Raw genomic sequence first — 11,722 nt, 5'->3', positions numbered from 1 at the left:
GAATCCCCGAGAATCACTGTCTACAAGAAAACCAGATCACAAAACCAATATCGAACCGACGCACTGTAAACCATCAACCATATTTGAAGTGCCGCGTTCATTAATCTCGAAGTAATTAGTAAATTCTAATTACTGCGCATGCGAGGTTTAGAAAGAGCACTTTTGATATCTTCGACTTTACAAACTTGCTCATTAAATAAGACACGTGACGTTTTATGAAAGAGTAAAATTCATATATGGTTTAGAAAATTGTTGTTGCATTTTCGGTTTCATGTTTTTTTTTCTGTTCAGAGATCGAAGGTCATACGTGTCAAACCATTCTCGATTTTTTTTAAGAATGGTATTTAGTAGTAGTCACTGGCCGATCAAGGGGATGGGACAGCTGGCCCGTGCCGCCGCCCCCCCCCCCCTGGAGAGGCAGAATTAAAATTTGTAATGTAAAAAAATGCCGTCAAAACAAAAGTGTGCCCCCCTTCCTGTTTGAAAGTCAAAACCTTTTTTCCCTTTTTTTGCTTGCCATTTTTTTTCGTGGACGAAATACCCTTAATTTTTGGTTGAAAACCTTTTTTTTATTGCTTGTCAATTTTTTTCTCTGGGGGGGGGAATCCGTGATCCACACCTGGTAGTAGTAGTAGTAGTAGAAGAAGAAGAAGTAGTAGTAGTAGTAGTAGTAGTAGTAGTAGTAGTAGTAGTAGTAGTAGAAGAAGAAGAAGTAGTAGTAGTAGTAGTAGTAGTAGTAGAAGAAGAAGAAGAAGTAGTAGTAGTAGTAGTAGTAGTAGTAGTAGTAGTAGTAGTAGTAGTAGTAGTAGTAGTAGTAGTAGTAGTATTGGGCAAGTTCCCCGCCAAGTTAACTTTTTAAATCTACTCTTATACAGTTGTCACACAATTTCTCACAGTGTGCTAGAATATCGCTGAATTTTAATTTGAAATAAGAACAATAATCTCGTTCACCAATGTGGTTTCGTTCCCTTATGACGTATTTTGTTTCGTCCCTTAGGAAAACGATGTGACCTGAATAATTAAATCATGACATATTGCTGTTGCAGCTTAAAAATGTCTGATGACAATAGATTGTTACTATCGAGCTACATGAATCAAACAACACTTCTCATTCCATTGCCAGAGAACATATAGTAGAGATCATTCATAATCATTACTTACCGTTTTGTTACGGGTAAAAGATCATTAAAAAACCGTGACACTTTTACTTGAGTAGGTCCAATACAGAAATAAGAAATTCTGTCAAAATCATGAAAATGTCCACATTGGAAAGACACAGTATTACTTAATCTACGTATCTATTCAACAAGGACATGGTATCTGTTCCCAAGGGTATGCGCGTGTTAATCTGTATGAATAAGTTAATGAATAACTGAAACAAAACAACTATTTTTTAAATCGTCTGTTGTCGAAATGTTGTAGAGGTCCACGAGTTGGGCTCTATTATGTAATAAAGGTAATGAGTTTTCTTGCACTAGTTCCGAGTAGTAGGTTAAAACTGCCTTTTGCAAACAAAGTGTCTGACGTCAGAGTTGATGGAAGCCTATAGCAGTGCTCTATGTGCCAATTTTCTAAGGGCACGGCATGGCGTAGGGTATCTTGGGCAGAACTGCTAAAGGTCGCGCAGACGAGCAAAAACTTTGACATGCAAATCTAATTTTGTAATGTATCCCCCCTCCCCCATAAAACAATAATATCATATTTCACCACTTTCCTATTCCTTTTTTTTCATCTTTTCTATTGATCATTGAACTTTGGACGTATGGGAAAGTGCCCCCCCCCCATTTATCTATACACCAGTAAGTGAAGTCCGAAGGTGGGGTAAGTTGAGCCACCACCCTAAAGCCGATTATGAATGAGTCAGACTTTGCGATGGTGCCATATATTGATGACCCATTGCATATCACCTAATCCCACCAAACTTATTTCAACGTTGAAACAAAAAATAATTTTTCAGAGATAACATACAAATTTTCAGTCAAAAAAAGTATTTTTTAAAAAGTGTGAAATAGAAAAGCGCCTTCTACCCACATGAATGCATATTTAAACATAATAAAGGCGCACGAACAATATTGTTAGTCAAGGTATGGATCCTCATCAGGAGCGGGGATCCTGGGGGGAGGCACAGTGCCCTCCCCACTTTTTGAAGCACTGAAAGAGTGCCATTTTTTACACAAGGAAAATGCCCCCCTCACGAACGTGTACTGTTCCCCTTTTAGCTGAGGAGGACCCGTTTTAGATGTTACTATTTCCTTTTTATCGCATAAGTGCCAATTTGTTAAAGCAAAATGCCGCCTCTCGAACGTGTTCTGTGCCCCTTTCACCTGAGAAGGTTCCGATTTATGTGTTAGAAAGTGCCATTTTTTAAATCTTTGCCAATTTTTACCGAAAAATGCCCCCCCCCCCCATGAACGTGTTCTGTGCAGGGGATGTGGAACAGTTTTAAAAGTGGGGGGGGGGGCTAGCCAAATGTGAGGGGGGGGGCTGACCATGCAAAAAATCACAATCGTATGGTCATTTTTACGATTTTGTACATGGTTTTGGAAAACAAGTGTGGGGGGGGGCCTTCAGTACCCCCCCCCCCAGTCCACCCGCTTCTGTGGCCCCTGCTGTGCCCCTTTCAGCTCAGGACCCGTTTTATGTGTGAACAAGTACCCCCTTGCCTTCTTGCAAATTCACTTTCTCGAATTGGTGCCCACTATTACCCAAGAAAGGTGTCCCTCACGAACATGTTATGAGCCCATTGAGAAGGACTCGTTTTATGTGTGAGCAGAGTAGAGTCACGTATACCATGGTGGTCAGCTTTGAGAAGGAGTCGCTGATGAGAAACTTTGTCGAAAGCTTTGGTAAAGTCTTGCAAGATGCACTCTATCTGCTTTTTGTCATCCAGTCCTTTTTCGAGTTCACCGATGACTAAGATTAGCTGCGTTTCACATGACCTTCGCTTCCTGAACCCATGTTGTGAATCTGAATCTGACAAGAGGTTGTGGCTGATAAGATGATAGATGACAGTACAGCACAATGCAATAGATGTTCACACAGCTTTGAAAAGATTGCCATCAGTGAGATTGGTCTGTAGTTTGCTGGAGATGACTTGCTCTCTTTCCTGTGGATGGGTACAACACAGGCTTACTTCCAATAAGATGGGAGTTCGCTTTGAAGAAGGGAGGTCTGAAAAAGCAAACTAACGGCAGGCGAGATCTGATCAGCAGTCTCTTTGAGCAGGCTAGCAGAGATGTCATCTGGCCCAGTAGCTTTATGCGGTGTCATCTTCTTCGGGAATTTTTCACACCTGCTTGGCCAACTGAAATGTTATCCATGTCTGCTTGGGTTAAAACTAAATCTCAGGTCTGGCAGATCTTTGTCATCATCGCCAGTGTGAATACTGAGACAAACTGTATGTTCAAAATATTTGCGATGGTGTCACACCCATGTGATCCATTAATGGCTTTCATAGGAGCTCCAAAATGCTTGTTACAGTCTGGATCATTGTCAATCAGGTCAGCAAGGTACTTGTTGTAGGCTTGTCTACTAATGTTTTTTTTCTTTATACTATTGTATCGGTTCCAAACTTTACTTGCCGCAGTTGAAGCACTACCATATGCTCTGGGGCCCGTTGCATAAAGAGTTGCGATCAAACGCAACTAAAAAAATCTTGCGCAACTTGATTTTCGGCAAATGAAGCACCCGTATTTGGGACTTACGCTTGGTATTTTGACTTAATAGTCTAAACGGAACTCTTTCTGCATCTTTTTGCGACACATGAATTTGGTAGCAGTGTTGAACCATCACTGATTTTACCTGGTCGAAGTCATCTTGCTTGGCACATGGTCCCTGAGAACCTTGTTCAGAGCTTGTTGGATTTCGTTAGAAAGAATATCCACTGCGGACGCTGTATCATGAGAAGCCACAAAGTTATCCGCACATGTTTCAGCAACTGCACGGAGACCATCAAGGTCAGCATTCTTCCAGAGGAATATCTCCCGACTGATTATTCATAGATTCCCTAACATGGTCTCTTAGTCCCGGCATAGGTATACACTGTCTAACCAGTGTTGGACGATTTGTAATGATCACGTCAAGCTTAGTGTCATATATTCGAGTGGGAAAGTTGACAATCTGGCTAAGTTCTGCGTTTGCTAGGGTCTGCAAGAATGCCTCACTTAAGGACTGCCTATATTGATGGGATGTAACCTCTTCTGTCTCCCAGTTTATATCAGGAAGATTCATATCACATCCGATCCCCACCGCTGTGCGAGGATCGGACATGCACAGGTCCAAGATGAGCTAGTTGATGCTGTCCATGTAAGGTTGCTTGGTGTTCGGAGGTCGATAAACAGCACCAACATTGTTGTGTTTGTTTCTACTCACTGTCTTTGCGGCAACCACTTCTGCTTCACTAGATACCTGCACCTGGCATGACTGGGGACCGTTTCATCAACATTTTTGTCTGACAAGTTGTCAGATATGACATCTTTCCTTGATTATGATTGGCCGAGAGGCACTGTTCCTATGGTAACTGTCGGATAAAATGGGACTTGTCGGATAAAACGTCCGACAAGTCCTTTCATGAAACGCTCCCCTGATAAGGAGGAGATGCCTAGGAGGACTCCACCATACCCGTCATTATGATCTGTACGATAAACATTGTTGCTTGGAGTGAAGATTTCAACTTCACTAATGTGAAAAATACATGTAGCAAGTTCTTCGTTAAACTAATCGGACAGGAATCTGATTAAGAAATTAAAGTCAGACAAATCCAGGTCATACGATTCCAGGTCTTTGTCACGTCATGCACGAATCAGTGGCCTTCATTTAACCATGGACCTTATTCCGTAATAGGTCCATGGTGAAATGCGTATGATTTTAGTGAAATTTCTACGAACAAGCCTCAGCGTGCCCCTCTTCAGGTCTGAATTTCAAAAGAATTAAGCTCGCGCTTTGCGCTCCCAATATTTGATTAGTTAGATACATATCTAGTTATGATCAGAATGACTACGAAAAGCGCTTAATGTGTTGGGATGGCGTTCTAAAAACAATCAGCAAGCGATTGACGCTCGCATTAGATGACTACATGATCTTTATGAATTCATTAAAAAATAGTCCTGAAAAGTCCCTGTTTTCGGGTACAAAAAAATCAGTTCGCGCTCGCATTGTTTGTTTAGTGAGACAGATAATATCATGATTACATGATTACAAAATTTGCTTAAAATGTCCCCATTTTATGCCTGAATAAAAAAATAGTTCGCGCTTTTCGGTCGCATTATTTTCTCAGTGAGATACATATCTCCTTAATGGCACAGTCCTTAAAATGTATCTATTAGGTCGGTATACCTGACAATCGAGCACGCTTCGTGCGCCATCTAAAGCCCCAGTCACATATAGACACGGATCAACACGGCAATGCCGGCATGATCCGGGGAGGTCCGGGATAGTTTTGCCCCGGATGACTGTAAACACGGCATCAACACGGCAGCTTCACATGGATCTACACCATGTACACGGACCATGCCGGCAGAGCACGTCGTCAACACGGACCAACACGTCAGCAACACGGACCGACACGTCAGCAACACGGACCAACACGTCAGCTACACGGACCAACACGTCAGCAACACGGACCAACACGTCAGCCACAAGGACCAACACGTCAGCAACACGGACCTACACGTCAGCAACACGGACCAACACGTCAGCTACACGGATCAGCACGTCAGCTACACGGACCCACACGTCAGCTCAAGGATCAACACGTCAGCTCAAGGATCAACACGGCAGCTGTATTGACCAGCACGGCAAATTGAAATCTGCTCATAATAATGAGCTGATATCCATTTATTTATTTATTTATTTATTCATTTGTTTCATTTTTTCTTATCCTTGTCGCAACATTATATTATGATGTTTTTTAAAAAGATATCAAAACTCAAAACTTCCAATTTGTGATTGAAAACCCCTTTTTTTTGCTTGTCAATTTTTTTCGGGTACGAAATCCTTTATTTGTGATTGCAAACCGTTTTTTATTTTTATTTTTTGGCTTGTCAAATTTTTTGGCGTACGATTTTGCCCCCCCCCCTGTGGAAAATCCTAGGTACGCCACTGATTTGATATCACTTTATTGAAATCACAATAAAGGAAATAAATTTTCCAATTCAATAGAAAACATAATGAAAATTAAGATAGGCCAAGGTCATGACACATAACTGTCGATGAAGGGCAGTAGTATAAAACTTAATGTACAATTTCGATGTAACAGGTACATAACATATACATATAACATATTTTAAAAAATGAAATGTGAAATAATAATAACAGACAAAGTTGGGGTAAATATTAGAAAAAAAAAGAGAAAACGAATTATTCATATATGCACTAAGTTTACAAATATTAGGTTGGGGCCAATCTCCAAAGCGTAAGAAAATATCCTGAATCATTTAATCATCCATTTAATCATAAATAAATTAAGCACTGTTTAACAACTACTGAAAAGTTCATAAAGTAAATAGCGTTGTAAAGATTTGATGGGAAAGAAGAACACGGACTGCCAAGGATACTCCAGGCAGCCACACGGACCTACACGGCAGCTACACGGACCTACACGTCAGCCACACTGACCTACACGGTAGCCACACGGACCATCCCGGATGGCTTTGCCAACCCGGATGACGCCGGATGTTTTTGACAGTCAAAAACTGCCGTGTTGGCCTCCCGGATGTTCAAGGACCAACACGGACCGCCCCGGACCTCCAAGGATGCCCAAGGCGCCAACACGGATCGCTCCCCGGACCACCCCGGATCAGATCCGGGATGGTCCGGGGTCCATATGTGACTGGGGCTTAAGCGACTAAAAATAAATTTGCTGTTGCCACCCTTCTAGCCGTGACCCATGGTACGCCATTGTTGTGGAATCTAGTTGATTTCGCATTAGAAAACCACAGTATGGTATTTGCTATAAGACGCAAGCATATTATCAAGGTCAGAAAAGCTGGGAGAACATTACAAATACGGTATTTCAAAAATGTTACTCCAAACAATTTTAATGAAGAATTTCTTAATGTAAACTTTGATGATTGTTTAGATCCAACGAATGTGAATCGCAGTTGGAATGCCTGGAAAGACTATACCAGAACATCATAGATAAAATTGCACCTATCAAGTTGATAAGAGTACGTAATGAAAGCCTGCCATGGATAACATCTGACATCAGACAGGTCAGAAGAATTTTGACAAAAAGGGATCTCCTTCATGTCAAAGCAATTAAAACCAAAACGGAGAGTACTTGGACTGAATTAAAAAAAGTGAGAAACGAAGTTAATACATTGATAAGAAATGAAAAGCGTTCGTACATAATGAATGAAATCAAATTGAACAGAAATAATCCCAAAAATATGTGGAAATGTCTCAGAAACCTAATTCCAAAAAGTCAACAGAAATTACCAAACCAGTTAAATACATGTATAGAAGGCGAGATGGTTGAAGACGAAATGGAAATTGCTTGTGCTTTTAAGAATTATTTTATCAATATAAATACAACTAGTAATGATATACACTGTAATAACCAGAATGATAACATAGCGTGTAATTCAATACCACCAGAAGATACGTTTAATTTCTCACTCGTAAATGAAGATATGGTAAAGAAGGTTTTCAATTTGTTAAAAGAATCTAAAGCGTGCGGTTTGGATGGCATCGGAGCGAAATCGTTAAAGATTTCAATTCAAACTGTTCTACCTTACATTACAAATTTCATCAATCAATCCTTTTTGGAGAGCACCTACCCTGATGAATGGAAATGCGCAAACGTCTTACCCATTTATAAAAAAGGTGACACTTCAAATTTAAGTAACTATCGCCCAATTTCAATTCTCCCCACGATAAGCAAAATAATTGAAAGACTTGCCCATCAACAATTCTACGATTATCTCACCAAAAAGTCAATCTTGAGTAAAGTACAATTCGGTTTCCGACCGGGTCACTCAACCGCAGCCGCTTTAGCTTCAATGACGGATCACTGGTCAGCTTATGTGCGCTGTTTTTATTGATCTTAGACGTGCATTTGACTCTGTTAACACGAATGTACTGCTAAATAAGCTCCAGCGTATTGGCTGTTCCGATAAAACACTTAGATGGTTTAACTCTTATCTCAACATGAGATTGCAATGTGTTCAATATAACAAGTCTATTTCTGAGAAAGCAAGTGTGTCTATCGGAGTACCACAAGGATCCATATTAGGTCCGCTAATCTTTCTAGTACTTATTAACGACCTGCCGAATGTAATAAAGAATGGTCAAGTTACAATGTATGCCGACGACACAACATTATTTTTATCAGGATCCGATATAGATACTATGAAATTGGCTTTACAAGAAGATGTAAATGCTTTAAACCAATGGTTAAAATTAAATAAGTTAATTCTCAGTGTCGAAAAGACAAATATGATGATTCTGGGATCAAGACAAAGAATGAACAGATATAATAATTCAGATTCAGATTTCTCTATCACGTTTAATGGTAAAGTAATAAATAAGGTTCACTCCACTAAGTGTTTAGGTGTCATAATAGACGATAAACTTCTTTGACATGATCATGTAGAACACGTTAGTAAAAAAGTATGTGCTGCTCTCGCCATACTGAAAAGGGCTAATCCATTCATTGATGTTACCACTGCAAAACTAATCTATAACTGTTTAATCCAAAGTTAAATTGACTATTGTTGTGAGGTATGGGGTTTAAGATTTATCACACAAACAAATCAAATAATAAAACTTCAGAAACGTGCTGCCAGAATAATACTCAAAGCAAACGTCCTCACCCCGTCTGATCAGTTATTTAAAAAAAACTTGAATGGTTCTCCTATCCCCAAAGAGTAATGTATTTTCGATGTATATTTATATTTAAGAGCTTAAATAATTTATCTTCCGACTTTTTTAATGAAAATTTTAAATTAGTATCCGAAAAACATAACGTAAATAGAAGATCCGCCTCCAATCTACAACTCGATGTCCAAAAATGCAATACTGAATACTATAAATGCTCATTCATTATTTCCTCAATATCAACGTTCAATTCCTTGCCCCTTCATTTAAAAACCCTATCCACCCTCTCTAGTTTTAAAAAAGAACTCAAATCATATATAATGTCGAGCAAATGTTAAAATGTCAATGATTCCTGTGCCACAAATATTTTAATGACTTAATTTTGCATGCCTTTCTGTGTTCTAATATGTATGATATATATAATGTTTTTATCTTGTTTTACCTTGTATGTTTTACCACTTGTATATACATGTCTTGTTTTTATGCTTTTAGGACCCCTTTTGATACCAGCTTTTGCTGAAAGGGCCCCCTATTGAAATAATAATATTGAATAAATAAATAAACCACATTAGTATTGATTGTGATATTATATTTTAGGGCCGGAAGGTTACTCATAATGCTGAACGGTCATCTGTACCAAAAATAATAAACATGTGAGCTGAATTAGTCAAGTTATATCATGATATTGTAAAATCTGCATAAGTGTGCATGATTAATTATACTTTTTTTAATTCACAAGTGATACACCCTATGAGTGAAGGATTTTGCATTGAGAGCCAATATTAGAAGATTGATTCTTGTAGAAAGAAAATCATAACTGGTAGATTTGGTAGGCATTTTGTTTATTTAGGTGGACAAAACATGAGAAATTATGGGTATTCTAATCGGATTCAGTACATAGGAATTGTGTACAATAGTCCTGTTCCCACCTTTACCCCCAAAATGCATCTCTAAGTTTATACAGGCCTCTCATTTAAAAGAAAACTCTAGTCCAAAATCACAAAGGCCTAGGTCAGTGAATTTGAAACTACCTTCAAATGGTTTAACTCAAACCTGATCGGGCGCATAGTCCAGGATAGGCCCCATAGGAAATTGACCAAACCTTGTTTTTTTTATATATAAAATATTTTTTTATGGTTTCTTGTCAATTCGAGGGTGCTGATTACGAATCTGAATGATGCCACTCGTGTAACCTTGAGCATTTTCCGCAAATTGGCAAAATCCAATATGGCCGCCAAAATATGCAAATTACTCATGAAATTCATAAAATTGTCCGCACATTGGCTGTGAAATGCATGAAATTGTGTGGCAGGAGTGAAATACAATCTTAAAAAATAATTTTTGACAAAATATTTATCTTCCTGATATTCAAAATGGCCGCCATAGGCCATTCTATACACTATCATGTACAATATGAATAGGGAAAACTAATTTTCACAAAAATGAGCACTAAATTGCAAAAATCGCGATGTATGAACGAAGTAATATATGCAAATCATCATTACTAATGAGATATATTACTTATTATGTCAAATATGGGAACATTGATGTATTTCGATATCTAAAATAGCCGCCACTGCCCCAAAGAGTATTATGTACAATGGCAATTTAATGGCCGGGGCCAAAAAAATGAGAAGATTGAGCATTAAAATGCATATTATTAAGATAAACGAGTGGAATACTGACTAAAAACATAGTTGTAAATATGCCATTTATGTGGTAAATGCTGTATTTTGAAATTCAAAATGGCCGCCATAGCCCCTATCTTCATCATGTACAATGCGAATAGAGAAACTAATTTTCACACGAGTAAGAAACATAAAATGCATGTAATTGTGATCTATGAGTAAAATATTGTCTGACAACATGTTTTATAGCAAGACATATCATTTCTTTTTGTCATGCATGAGATAAATACTGTATTATGAAATTCAAAATGGCCCCTATAGGCCCTAACAGTATTATCTACAATGTGAATTGGGACATATAATTTTGTACGAATTTGGATTTGCTTGACTATGACATCCATATAATCCTGTTGTATGAGTAAAACGTTGTTTGAAAACATTTTTTTTTAATCATCGCATTTCTTATTTCATATAATTGATAAATACTGTATTTTGACATTCAAAATAACCTCTACAAGCCCTAACTAAATTATGTAACATGCGAACAGGGAAACTAATTTCCACAAGAGTGAGAATCATAAAATGCATATATGGGTAAAGATATTGTCTTAAACATTATTTCTAACTAAATACATCACATATGGGTCGTGGACATGGTGGAGGTAATAAATGGTGTACTTTGAAATCCAAAATGGCTGCCATAGGTCCTAAAAGTATTGTGTACATTGTAACATGGGACATATAATTTTGACAGAATTTGGCTTTGCTTGACTCTACATATTGCATATAATTGTGAATTGTGATGTAAAGGTGAATAATTGTCTAAAACCATGGTTTCTAACTAGATATATCATAATGTTGTGTAATTAAGGTGATAAATGCTGCATTTTTAAATTGAAAATGGCCACCATAGGAACTTATCGTATAATATACATTTTGGGTGGAGACAAATCACGTTCACAAAAAGGGCATATGGCAGCCATTTTGAATGTTGAAATACAGTATTTATCACCTAAATTACATAAGATATGATATATTTTGTTATAAATAATGTTTTCAGACAACGTTCCACTCATACATCACCATTTGACCAAGCAAAGCCAAATTCTGTTCAAATGATTTGTTCCCATTCATATTGTGTATAATACCGTAAGGGACTGTAGCGGCCATTTTAACTTAAAAATAACCGTATTTATCACCTAACTGGCAGAATAAATGATATATCTTAATAGAAATTATGCTTTCAGACAATATTTTACTCATAGATCACTATTACG

Source organism: Lytechinus variegatus, chromosome 5 (genome assembly GCF_018143015.1).
Source record: "Lytechinus variegatus isolate NC3 chromosome 5, Lvar_3.0, whole genome shotgun sequence".
Classification (NCBI taxonomy): domain Eukaryota; kingdom Metazoa; phylum Echinodermata; class Echinoidea; order Temnopleuroida; family Toxopneustidae; genus Lytechinus; species Lytechinus variegatus.
This window is presented reverse-complemented; position numbering follows the sequence as displayed.